This window comes from Loxodonta africana, chromosome 3, assembly GCF_030014295.1.
Source record: "Loxodonta africana isolate mLoxAfr1 chromosome 3, mLoxAfr1.hap2, whole genome shotgun sequence".
Classification (NCBI taxonomy): domain Eukaryota; kingdom Metazoa; phylum Chordata; class Mammalia; order Proboscidea; family Elephantidae; genus Loxodonta; species Loxodonta africana.
Genome location: NC_087344.1, coordinates 76,258,245 through 76,272,681, shown reverse-complemented (window position 1 = coordinate 76,272,681; position 14,437 = coordinate 76,258,245).

Here is a 14,437-nt window from a genome sequence, read left to right as displayed (position 1 = left end):
TCTCTGGCATTGTTTCTATCACCAAGGCCTTATTTTCCAACTACTGATCCTTCTTCTTTGTTTCCAGCTTTCGCATTCCAATCACCAGTAATTATCAATGCATCTTGATTGCATGTTCGATCAATTTCAGACTGCAGGAGCTGATAAAAATCTTCTATTTCTTCATCTTTGGCCCTAGTGGTTGGTGCCTAAATTTGAATAATAGTCGTATTAACTGGTCTTCCTTGTAGGCGTATGGATATTATCCTATGACTGACAGCATTTTACTTCAGGATAGATCTCGATACATTCTTTTTGACGAATGCAACACCATTACTCTTCGAGTTGTCATTCCCAGCATAGTAGACTATATGATTGTCTGATTAAAAATGTCCAATACCAGTCCATTTCAGCTCACTAATGCCTAGGATATTGATGTTTATGCATTCCATTTCATTTTTGACCATTTCCAATTTTCCTAGATTCATATTTCCTACATTCCAGGTTCTGGTTATTAGTGGATTTTTGCAGCTGTTTCTTCTCATTTGGAGTTGGGCCACAACAGCAAATGAAGGTCCTGAAAGCTTTACTCCATCCACGTCATTAAGGTCGACTCTACTTTGAGGAGGCAGCTCTTCCCCAGTTATCTTCTGAGTGCCTTCCAACCTGGGGGGCTCATCTTCCAACACTATATCAGACAATGTTCTGCTGCTATTCATAAGGTTTTCACTGGCTAATGCTTTTCAGAAGTAGACTGCCGGGTCCTTCTTCCTAGTCTGTCTTGGACTGGAAGTTCAACTGAAACCTGTCCTCCATGGGTGATCCTGCTGGTATCTGAATACCGGTGGCATAGCTTCCAGCATCACAGCAACACACATGCCCCCACAGTACGACAAACTGACAGACACGTGGGGGTAGACTGGACTATTTTTATGTTTTATAGACTAAACTATAAGACATAAAATAATACTCATGAAGAGAGTGCTTCTTAGCTCAAGTAGATACATGAGACTAAATGGGCAGCTCCTGTCCAGAGGCAATATGGGAAGGCAAAAAGAGACAGGACCTGGTTAAATAGACCTGGGAAATCTGAGGTGGAAAAGAGGAGTGTGCTGTCACATTATAGGGAGAACAACTAGGGTCACATAACAATGTGTGTGTATAAATTTTTGTATGAGAAACTAACTTGAACTGTAAACTTTTACTTAAAGCACAATTAAAAAAATAATACTAAGTAAAAAATATATGAATTAGGAAAAAAAAAAAAAAGAATGACCCTCAGGTTTCTGACTTGAGTTATTGATTGGATGGTGGTTCCTTTGGCCAAGATAGAGAACACTAGAGGAGGAGCAGGGCCAGGAACAGAGGATGAGTTCAGTTTGGGACTTGTTGAGATTGAGATGTCTATGGAGGATCCTTATGAAATCACAATAAGAAAGGGGATATTCAGGTTGAGTTCAGGGAACAATCTGGCCTGGAGATAGGGATTTCTAAGTCATCTGTGTAGATAGCATTTAAAGCTGTAGAAGATGAGGTCACCTGAGCAGAGAGTGTAGTGAGAAAAGAAAAGGTCTAGTTCAGAACCTAGAACACTGACAGTTACGGAAGAAGATCTTGTGTCAGAAACAGGATTGAGAGAGAGGGGAGGAGACTCCAGGAGGCTGGGGTCACGGGAATGAATGGAAAGAGCTTTCAGAAGAGAGTAGTCATTGACTGTGTAGAATGGGTAGAGAGGCCATGTACAATAAGAATGAGAAGTATGTGTTGGATTTTCATGACAGGACATCAACGGTAACCATTGTAAGAGAAGGTTTGTTTGAGGGGTAGAAAATGGAAGCCAAGTTTCAGTGGTTTGAGGAGTGAATGGGAGAAGAGAAAGTGATGACAGTGAATGTGATCTACTCTTTAAGATATAAAAGGAAGGAGAGAGGGTGGTTGCTAGAGGGAGGCTTAGAGTGGAAAGAAACTTTCTCCCTTTATTTTAGAGCGACTTTCACGTACTTCTAATGCTATATGAAAGGGGCCAGTAGTTCTAATGTTTTCCTCCTTTTATGAATGATTTGGGGGAGCATCTGTACAATATGACAGAATTCCTCCTTGACTCCAAGCCTACAGGAGGAGGTAGGATGACCAACTTGTTCCCTCTTTGCCTGGGACTTTTTTGTTTTTAGCACTGAAAGTACCTTGTCTCGGGACACCCTTCAGTCCTGGACAAACTGGGACATTGGTCACTCAAGGTGTAAGACCTGCTTCTGTAAGGATAAGTAAGAAATATTACATAATAGGTTTATCATTTCTCTGAAGATTTAGAGGAACTGCCTGCCTCAGAAAAAGACTTGTTGCAAGGAACAGAAGAAAATATAGGTTAATATCTGATAGGCGTTTCAGTAGGATGCAAAAAGATGATACATGATTAGAACCAGCAATCTTGCAAATGATATGATTTGAGACAAGGAAGGATTAGGAGATTGAAAATGTGGCTGCTGAATTAAAAACTGCGTGGAAACAGTGAATGCCAGGTTGAGCAGAGATCAATTTAGTAAAAAAGAAAAAAAAGAAATTCAGACAGCTTTCCAGAACGCAGAGGAAAATGATAAAGATACAAAAAATGATAAGAGATATCAAGGGCAGAGCAATGAAAGATGAATACTAAGAATTAAAAAATGAATGGGCTAGTGATTAATAATTAATAATAAAAGTGAAAACATGTTTCATGCTTACTCTGTGGCAAGCACTTTTCTAAGCCCTTTCGTGTATGAACTCATCTAATCCTCATAGCAATACCGTGGGATGGTTACTGTTATCCTCCCCATTTTGCATATGAGGAAACTGAAACACAGATAAGTCAGACGAGTGCAAATTTCTCCAGGTAGGGAGCGGGGGAGCTGGTGAACCCAGTCGATCCAACTCCAAAGCTTTGCTCTGATGTGCTGCGCTGCAATGCCTGTGATACAGCACTGAAACCAGTTATTTGGGCATTCATTCTTGTGTTTTTTGGTGTCTACTAAATACCAAGGTCATATGTGCTATTGGGAAAAAATGAAAGCGCAAGACACGCTAGGTCCTGGCTCAAATGCAGCTTACATTCAAATAGGGAACGAAAGAAAAATACACAAGAAAACAAACAAGAGAGTTCCAGCAAATGTTAAGTATTATGAAGAAAAGACTGAAAAACAGGATAGAGAGTGTCTAGTGTATACGTGTTGGAGGGAGGATAGAGCGTTACTACAGGTAGTCCCCAACTTACGATGTATTCAAGTTACGGACAAACCTCATGACCGTTCTTTTTTTCGTACATCGTATCATTAGTACATCTCCCTGGGAGGAAGTCACAGGAAAATACATGCAAGGGATATGGAAAAAATTGCTCAATTATGTGAACACACTCCACAGATTTGATCAGGATGATATGATTGGAGAGATGGGTAGAAAAATCATCCATATGGCAACAATGCTGAATTTAGAACTCGATGTCGTCGATGTGGAGCAGCTCATAGGTTATGAGTAAGGGGAATTGACAGATCAGGATTTAATGGATTTTGAAGAGGAAAGAAATGCTGAAGAAGTAAGAAATAATGAGGGAGAGGAAAGAGAGAAGTTGTCAAAAATTTTTACAGTGAAAAGATTAGCTGATTTTTACAGTGAAAAGACTTTTTCTAAGCAAAATCAGGGGCTTCAGTGGCTTGAAAACATGGACACAAATGCTGATGACTTTGCTAAAGTCAGGAGGCAGATAGCGGGTGCAGTGAGATGTTACGGTGAAATATATGAAGAAAAAAAGAAAAAGACCATACAGACAACCCTTACTAATTTTCTGAGTAGAAACGCCATCCCCATCTCCAGGGATAATTCAGATGACCCAGAACTTTCTACAAACGGAGTTATTACCACAACTGACATAATGCCTACACTGTCCAACTCTTCTTCATTGTCAGAATAAATTGATTTGTGTATTTTTAAAATATATGTATTATTAAAATATATCTGTAAGTTTATATGCAACGTTTCCAACCCCTAAAGACAAAGATCGGGTTTATAATGATACTAAAAGCCAATACTAATGAAAACTAAAAAAAAAAAAGAAGTACTTGACTTAAGTCAAAACCAACTTACGATGGAGTTCTTAGAACAGAACCCCGTCATAGGTCAGGAACTACCTATATTTTAAATGAGAGTCTGGGAAGACTTCTGAGGAGATAATATCATCTGAGTCTGGAATGGCAAGGACTCAGCCATGCAACTATCTAGGGCAGAGAGAACAGCAAGTGCAAAGGCCCTGAGGTAGGAATGAGTTTGGCATATTTGACGGCTAGAAAGAAAATCAGTGTGGCTACAACAGAGTGACTGAGGTGGCGATTATAAAAGATAGAAGTAGCTGGAGGACTAGATCAGGTAGGGCCTAATAGGCCATGGTAAGGATTTTGAATTTTATTCTAATTGCAATAGGAAGGAGCTGAAGAGTTGTGTGTGTGTGTTTTTTTTTTTAAGAAAGGGAAGAATATGATCTAATTTATGTGTTAAAAGGTAAGCCTGGATCCTATGTGAAGAATGGAGTATAAGACATAATGATGTGGAATGTGGAAACAATAAAACATTTAATAGTATGTTCTGGCTGGAACCAGGGTCTGGAGCTCAGAAATTTTGGGTGGGATGCTAGCTGAGGAGCCCTGGTGGTGAAATGGTTAAGTCCTGGGCTGCTAATTGAAAGGTTGGTTTGAACCCACCAGCAGCTCTGGGGGAAAAAAGACCTGGAGATCTGCTCCCAGAAAAATTACAGCTTTGAAAACCGCCTGCAGCAGTTCTGCTCTGTCCTATAGCATCCTTATGAGTCGGAATGGACTAGACGACACCCAACAACAACAAGGCTAGCTGTCTCTCTGTCCTGAAGCACCCCTTCCCAGTATATCTAATCATACCCACTCGTTTACAGAGAGATAAAGGATCCTTCTTGTGAACAGGGATCAGAGATCTTAACCCCATTAGAGATATTAAGATAACATGTCTGGTAGTTAAAGTAGATCTGACTGAGGGCCAAGGGCAAGAGAGGACTGGGAACCCTGAGAAGAACTCCATAGGAAGGAGAGTGCAGATGGCTAAGTGCTCAGGACCAACTGGAGGCTAGCTGAGGAAAGCCCTGTGTGGGGCACAGCAAACAGCTGATGGTGACTAAAGCACGCAGTGGCTGCATGCTAAGCTGGGCAGGACTGAATTATCCCCTGTGAGAGAAGGAGCTCCCTTCTGGAAGCACTCATGAAGCACTGGGTGAGGGTGGGGATGGAGGTCCTAGGGTCGGATAGGTTACTACAATGCTTGATCACTAGAGCCTGGGACAGCCACTGCCTGCAGGAAGCTGAGCAGTGACAGGTACCACCTGGCAGTTCTTCCAAAGACTTAGCTTAAAGCTGTGCTTTTCAAACTTGGCTGCCCCTTGGAGTCCCTTGGGGAGCTTCTAAAAATTCCAATACCTGTGCAGCCCTGGTGGCACAGTGGTTAAGAGCTCAGCTGCTAACCAGAAGGTCAGCAGTTCAAACCTACCAGCTGCTCTGTGTCCTGTAGGGTCACTATGATCAATTGACTCAACAGCAACGGGTTTTTGGTTTGGTGCTGTACCCAGACCAATTAAATCAGAATCTCTGAAGATGGGACTCAACCAAAACCAAACCAAACCCATTGCTGTGGAGTCCATTCTGACTCATGGTGACCCCCATTTGTTACAGAGTAGAACTGCCCCATAGGGTTTTCTTGGTTATAATTGTTACGGAAGCTAGGGCTTTCTTCTGTAGCACTGCTGGGTGGGTTTGAACCTGGAGGACTTGGAGGTGGGACCCAGGCATCAGTATATTTAAAAGCTGCCAGGTGATTGCAGTATGCAACCAAATTTGAGAACAACTAATTTAAAGATTTTTGTTTCTCCTGAGAAGCCAGAAGCAAAGCGTGATGCCATCTCCAGAAAGTCAGGAAATGTGGAAAATGTCAAAAGGGAAGCTAACTTGCTGTATAAACTTTCACCAAAAAGTCAACTTAAAAAAAAAAAAAAAAAGCCAGAGAAGAGAACCCATGGCCTCAGGACACTCCATCCTCTTTAGGTAATGGGGGGCGGGGGAGGGGGTGCTGGCTGGGGAAAGGGGTGGGAGCAGCTTCCACTGTCTCCTTCCGGCTCCACTCAGCTGCAGCATCGGTTCATCTCTTTAGTGCAAATCAGCTTTTGATTCCCCATCTGGACGGTTATTAGTCTTTACAACTCTTCCGTTTGGGAGAGTGTCCATAGGAGGCTGATATTTTCGAGTTCCAATGCCAGATTCCCAGGAGAAAGGCTCACTGGCCCAGTTTGGGTCAAGTTCCAACTTCTGAACCAATCAACTATAGTGTGAGAGGAGGGCTGAAGGGAGGTGGCGGAGTCGCGTGGTATGAGCATATTTTCTGAGACTCTCTACTACCATTACGGTATGGATAGGATGGAGAGGCGAGGTCAGTACTAGGAAAGGTTGGGGAGGGTTCATGTTAGGCAGGCACCCCAGTAGCTTTCCAGGACACCAATGCAAGTCCAGCCCACTCTATACCCCTCTCTGAGAATGGCCCTCTGCACAGGATCAGGTCACTGCCACCAGTATGAACCAAGTGACCCTGCCTCTATGGGTCCTAGCTTATTAGCCTAGTGGAGGACCAGGACCCAGCTGGGCCAATCAGACTTTCTCCTAGGAATTTCAAATTGCAACTCCCTCTTTGCTGGGCACACTTGAACACACAACTTTAACAGTCATGTTTGGACATACACACAAAATAAATACTTGTATGAATGGGTGCACTATAAAAGAGAGAAAACTGATCTTTCTGTGAAGGAAGTCCAGACAAGGAAGAGAGAGAGAGAAAGAGAGATTCCTGTTGACTTCTCGGTTTCTGGTTCTCGATCCTCCTGAGGCCCAGCTGTGTTTCCTTGGGCTCCTGAAATACTTCTGTTTTCTTATAAAACACCCCCATTTTTGCTTAAGTGAATTTCTTTTCTGTGCAACCGAAGGACCCCTGTTACAATGTGTGCATATTATTATCGCTCCTGTCTGTCCTTTATGGCCACATGGCCCTCACCCTGTGGCTGCTGGGGCGCCCTTGGTCGTCACAGCCCCACCAACTAAGTTTTTTAGTACTTCTAAAGTTTTTTTTAATTTTATGAGCCTATATTATTATCAAAATATAATTGAATTTGCATTCTATTTACTGGTACGACCGTCATTTTCCTGAGATAACTGTGTATTAACATTGTTTATATTTTAATCTCTTTCTCAGTAGAATCCAGTTTTACACTTACATATCTCACGCAGTTATTGGAATAATAAACAGGTATCTGGTTTCTTTGGTTTTTGTTTCATTGCACATGTATTTTTCCACATTCTCGTTCTTTCCATTTTATATTGTACGGAAAATATAATACAGATTAATTCATTCATCAAATCTCATTTGTGTTCCCACCATCTGTCAGCACTGGGGCTATAAAGGTGAGTATTTCAGGGTCCCTGCCCTTCCCCTCCTTTGCCCTCCTCTCCTGTCAGGCCACAAGTCTCTCTAAACAATCTTATCTCAGGCTTTAGCCCCCACCTGCTCTGCAGGATGAGCAGGCTTTTCATTTCTTTGTTTTTCAGTGATACGTGACATTTACCCCATGCCCTTTGCATCCAGTGTTTGCATATTTCACTTTGACCCATGGGAAACTATTGAGACATTTGAGTCACTGTCAGAAATGCCTTAGTGCTGTTCACAGGTAGAGCTTGGATGAAATTCGCTTATACACTAAAAGGCATCTTCAGATGGACCGGTGGGAAAGGGTAACCCTTAGGGAGCCAATAGAGCTCGCTCTGAATTGACTCAGCAGAGGTGATCTACTTGGACCTTTGGCCTTTGAGCTGCCTGTAAGACCCTGGCTGGTGTGAGGCTGCCTGTGCCACCAGAGATGAGGAACTGGACAGCTCCTTGGAAGAGTCCATTTGGTTTTCATCATCTGGAATAAGTTGACACCCAGTCCAAAGAAGGGTATGCGGAGGATGCTAGAACTGGGACTTAAGAACATTTTAGGAGAGGCTTTTGACCTCACTTCACAGAGTATGAGCTAGAAAGGGAACCCCATGTCCCTGGCCACGAGACTCTCCCAACAACTTGCAGACCAGGACGTGTGCACACATATGGCTCCCAAATTCCCTCATAGGCTCCAGACTTTCCTCCTAGACATTTCCACCTGAGTGCCCCATGGGCACTTTCAAACTCAATACGTCCAAGACTAAACACACCAAGGAAGGCACCCCAATAGCTTTCCAGGGCACCTATGCAAGGAACCTGTCCACCTCACTCCATACCCTGTCTCTGAGAACACCCCTCTGCCTGTGATTAGGTTATTGCAACTGGCCACTACAACCATTCCTTAAACTGTCCCCTCCCCACTATTCCCAGTCTTGATTTTAGTGGTCTCACTATCAGCCCCATCACCCAAGCCAAAATCCTGGCCATCATTCTTGACCCTTTCTGTGACCTGTCCCTTCCATTCTTTTATAACTACCTGGTCACCAGATCTTAACCATCTGTATTAGTTTCCGATTGCCATTGTACTGTATTACCACAGACTTAGTGGCTTAAACCAACATGAATTTATTATCTTAGAGTTCTGGAGGTCTAAAATCTGAAATGAGTCCTACAGGGCCAAAATCAAGGCGCTGGCAAGGCTGGTTCCTTCTGGAGGCTTCAGAGGAGAATCCATTCCTTGTCTTTTCCAGCATCTAGAGGCTACCCCCATTTCTTGGTTTGTGGCCAAATCTCTTCGATCTTAGCTTCCATCATCACATTGCCTTCCTCCTACCATTGTTGATAAGTACATTTGATTCCGACTCATGGCGGCCCTATGTAGAGTAGAACTGCTTCACAGGGTTTTCAGGGTGTGACCTTTCAGAAGTAGATTGTCAAGTCTGTCTTCTGAGGAGCCGTGAAAAACCACCAACCTTTCAGTTAATAGTTAAGTGCTTAGCCAATTGCGCCACCCAGGGACCTATGCACTCCGATCCCCTGGCTCCCTCTTATAAGGACCCTTGTAATTACATCAGGCTCACCCAAATCATCCAAGATAATCTCCCCATCTCAAGATCCTTAATCACATCTGCTAAGTCCCTTTTGCCATATAAGATGACATTCACAGGTTCTGGGTATTAAGACATAGACATATTTGGGGACATCTTACTTACATCCTACTTACTTACATTCCTTAAACTTACCTGTTCGAACTGTCACTGCTCCTCAGAACACATTATCTCTCATCTACACCTTTAAAACAGCCTCCTAATTGATCTCTGCCTCTGGTCCTGCCACCTCCAATCCATTATGCTTCTAATTGCCTTGTCTGTGTCTCTCTTGATTAAAAGCTTTCACTGACTCCTGTCTTAGTTATCTAGTGCTACTATAACAGAAATACCACAAGTGGATGGCTTTAACAAACACAAATTCATTTTCTCATAGTTTAAGAGGCTCCTTGGATGAGGTACAAGGTCTTCTGTGGTCTCTTTTCTGCTCACTTCTTCAGTTAATCTTCCACCAGCCATTACAAAGCTACTTTCAATTCCTCAAGATAAAGAGTAGTTGGGTTACAAAACTTCTGAAGCCAAACTTCTCTGGCTGGAATCCCAGGTCTATCAATTGCCACATATGAATTATTGGGCCAGTTTAACTCTCTCTGGGCTTTAGTATTATCTTTTTAAAAGTTTGACCCTCAAAAGTTGTTGTGATGATTAAATTAAATTTTCTGATTAAAACAGTGCTCAGCACATAGTAAGTACTCAATAACCAATTGCTGTCGAGTTGATTCTGACTCATGGCAACCCCATGTGTGTCAGAGTAGAACTGTGCTCCACAGAGTTTTCAGTGGCACCTCTGGGTGGACTTGGACTCAACCTTTTGGTTAGCAGCTGGGCATGTTAATCACCCAGGGACTCCACACTTAATAAATGGTAGCTTTTCCTCTGTCCTTTATGTTCTTTCAGTCCTGCCAAAGCCACCTAGAATGCTCTCCCCACCCTATTTACCAGGAAATTCTTACTCATCCCTTCAAGGCTTAGCTCAAGCATCACCTCCTCTGCAAAGTCCTGCTAGCTGTGTCCTCCCACCATGTGCCAAGTGAGTTGGCTACTTTCTCCTCTGCAGCCATTGAACTCTGAACTCTGTAAACCCTAACTTTAGAGCCTATCACATTGCATTTATAAGTATTTGGTTACGTGCGTAGGGGGAAACATACTGAAATATTAATATTTGTGCTTTCCTTTTCCACACTTCCTTGTATATAACCCTTCCCCTAGTCATCCAGAGGCATTCATGTAAAGAATTAAGATTTTTATAGTAAGAATGCAAAGGGAAAAAAAATTATGCTTAGTTTTTGAGTTCACAAACTAGGTTTCTGTGTGGGCATACACATGAACAGTTTTGAAAGCCAAGTGCTGGGCTTTATGGAAAGAAGGGATTTGAGGACCCGAAGGGATGGCTCTGAAGGAAGCAGGGTGTAGAGTTCATGCCTCAGCAGTGGACTGGAAAGAGCATGGAAGGGTATCTGGCCCATCCTGCCATGGGGAGGTTCATTAGGGGCCACCCGGACTGTGAATGAGGACAGGAGTTGATCTTGGAAGAGATCGGAGTGGTCCAAGATGAAAGAAAGATGTAGAAAGGAGCAAAGTCAACATCAACAGCCTACCCAGCAGCAGGACTGGGCTGCAGTATGGAAGCCAAGCCAATACCAATAACCATCCATGGCCATTTGAGTTCACTGCTCATCACCTGTACTGCAGAGCTATAACCACTATCCTGCTCCTCACTTGCTGGTGAAAGCCTTCTCTTAGCTGCCTGCTGTTGCCCTTAGCTTGTCCAGCATAAGTGATGCCCACCCATGCCATGGTCCATCTGAACCATCTTGTGGGGACATCTGCTTTTCATAATAGCTCAGGAGCCTCTAACCCTCATAAAACAAAGGGTGGGATCTTGACACTGGTCATCAGTGGTGTGGAAAAGAGTCCCCAGCATCTGAACTTGGGAGGAAGTGGACAGTGGTGAGGCTTGCATGACTATACTCCAAGCCAGTCTGAGCCTCTGGGGGGGCAGCACACATTGTGTTGGCTTTATCTCTGTATCCCTAACACATGGTTGATGTTTGGTAGATAATTACTATATTGAAAGAATGCATGAAAATCAGTCTAGTAAGGAAGACCGATACATGAATAATTATAATATAACATGAATTCTGTGGTAAAGGACTGTAGTGGTTCAATGGTAGAATTCTTGTCCTCTCTGTGGGAGACGCAAATTCAATTCCTGGCCAATGCCCCTCATACACAGCCAGCACCTGTCTGTCAGGGGAGGCTCGTGTGTGTTTCTGTGATGCTGAACAGGTTTCAGTGGAGCTACCAGACTAAGACAGATGGGGAAGGCCTAGTGATCTACTTCTGAAAATCAGCCAATGGAAACTCCATAGATCACAATGGTCTGATCTGCCACAGATCATGGAGATGGCACAGGATCAGGCAGCATTTCGTTTCACTGTGCATAGGGTTGCCATGAGTCAGGGCCAACTTGACAGCTGCTAACAACAACAACAACAAAAGGATTGTAGAAAGCCCCTAGAGAACAGAAAAGGAAAAGGCAGGGGGTTAGCGAAGGTAATGAGTCCCCAGGGGCAATCTCTAAATTGCCCCCACCCCTGCACCCCTGATTTCAAGATAAATAGATGTTGCTAGTGGCGACACGTCCCCAGAAACGCCTTCTCACCTCTTGTCTGGCTGCCTCAGGCACCTTTCATGTTTGTGTCGCCTCAGAATGTCATTCTACCTTTTGTCTGGTGCCCCCCTGGACTTGTTTCCCAGGGGCAAGTGCTCCTCTCTGCCCTGCCCCCTCACCCCCAAGCCTCTGGGAAAAAGTCAAGAGGGGATTTCTTGGGGCAATACCAGACTAGTGCACAGATCGCTTGACTCTCACGCCAGAGCGCCATTGGAGTAAGTGCTCTTCAGGACGTCTGCCCAGCCCATGCTGCTCTGGCTGGGTGCTAGACCCTGGCAGTCCCCTCGGCTACTGTTGATTGGCTTTTGTCACGTGAACCAAATCGGGCAATCAGGTTCCCTCTCCCATAATTTTGCTGGCGAGATTCAGAGCTGCTGGCCTATTTCTGCTGTTTGCCTGACCTGAAGGCTGAGCACTGGCCTTATCTGGACGTGGGCTCAGAGAAGCAGAGGAAGTAGACCTGCCAAGAGGGCAAGAGTGAACAGACATGCAGAAAGAAGACGAGTAGGAGACAGTGAGGCCCAGAGAGGGGGAGGAGCTGCCTGGCTTCTCAATGGCTTTTAAGATGCTGGTTCTTGTTCCTCTTGAGGCCTGGCTGCCCCCTGCCCTTAAGTTCCATGAGAACCTCTGGAGGTTTTTGCTGAAGCTTACCCGAGTGGATTTCTGTTTTGTACAACCAAGAGTCTTGACTAACATCCTCATCAATGTCACAGCTCTTATGATGTTCCAGACTTTGTTCTGAGAGATATCCATACGATAACTCCTTAAGTCACAAACAACAGTTCAAGGAGGTGGGTACAACTATCATCCCTGTTCTCCAGATGAGGAAACTGAGGCACAAGGAGTTTAAGTAACTTTTCCACAGCCATCTAGCCAATAAATGGTGGAGCTGGGGTTCAAACCTAGGCAGTCCATGGCCAACATTGTAGCTTTATCCTACTTTGTTGAGCAAATGTTTAAAAATTTTTTTATTCTTTCATCCATTCTCCTGGATGAATGCAGCTCTAAATGCAAAACGCCTGAGTGAGTCCTATCTCTTGTCTGGCCTCAGGGTCCCTGTCAGAGAAATGAGCTGCTGGCTGATTGCCCCACAGGCCCTGCCTCTCACTTTGCCGGGCCTGGCAAAGGAAGCGCGGGAAGGAGCTGCTGAGCCAGATACAGGGTTTGGCGGCAAAGCTGCTTCTGCGGCGGGAGGCCAGAGCCTCACCCTGGCACCTGGCAGGCAGCCCAGCCCCACCGTTGAGAAAATACCTGGAACAAAGGAGTCCTCCCACCACGGCTGGCCACCTCTCCTTGTCCCTCTAGCTCCTCAGCTGAGGAATCTGACCTCCAGGCCAGGCCAGGCCAGGTCCTTACACGGCCTCTGGAGGCTGAGGAGAGGCCTCGATGCCCAACCTGGAACACCTTCCTGGCTGCCCAGGATTCCAGGCCAATTTCCTCCCAGGGGCTCTGCTGGGCTTCCTGAGTTTCCTGTCACTGCCACCCTCCTGCATGGTGTCCAGGACATCCCATGTCTAGGCAGATGGCTTCACAGCTCTAGGGCCTAGAATCCCCCCAGGTTCACCTCATAGCATTGGCTTCTCAAAGGGGCAGACCAGGCAGATGAAGGAGAAATGACACAGCAAAGGAATTCTAGCATAATCAATGACGGACATTTGGGAGAATAAATCTAGACTGGGGGCTGGGAGAACGAAAGACTCTGGTACCCCAAGGGTGTGGTATAGGCCTCAGTGGACCTATCTTCAGCAGAGCACAGGAAACTCCTCAGAGGGGAGGCCCAGGCTCCTGAGGGACTGGCCAGCCTATGACCAGTCCTCCCTCCTTCCTTCCTTCTCTCTCCTGCGTACGACCTCAGGGGCATGGATCTGGACATTACTTCACTAGAGTTCTTTCATTCAAAAGGGAATTGGCCCTGAAGCCCCAGGTCAGCATCAAGTCTTTCCCAAATCTGTGCTTCAGTGACTGCTGCCATCAGGGCAGCCGCCAGCCCATATGGTGCCTTTGATGATTTAGAAAAAGAAGCTATTTCCTCCAGGTGACACAGCCCTACTCCAGGGCCGCCAGCAGCGCCAAGTGGAGCAGGACACCGGACTGGACTTCAACCCCCACTTGCCTCTCGTCTTTATTATCTTGTGCAGACCCAACCTGCACTGTCTTGTACAGAGGCAATGCCTATTAGGAGAATCCAAATCCAAGACTCTGGGCCCTTGATCCCCAGGTCAAACCCTAGATCCGCCCTGGGCTGGACAAAAGGACATCAATCCATAGGTGGCCCCTCTTCACTGGGCCAAACCGGCCTTAGACAGCAGGACGAGGACTCAGGAGGATCCCCCGGAAGCAGCTGCCAGCACCATTGGTGGGAGCCTTCTTCCCAGGAAGAATGCTTTGGCCTTGGATGAGGGAGCTCCCATCTTGTAGGTACCTCTGAGGCTCCCTGAGGGCAGAACGCTGTACAGAGGTTGTGCTGACCTCTAGTGTTTGATTCTGTGTGAAAGATTATCAAGTCCTGGTCAGGCACAGGTGGCACCAAGCCGGCCTCTCAGGCCTGGCCTTCTGGCCCCAGAAGCTCAGTGCCCAGATCCAGGGAATCCATAGGCTTAGGCCTGGCCTGCCTTGCCTCAGTTTCTGCTTGTTCTGCCACCCCTCACTCCCCTCAGGCCCAGGACATGGC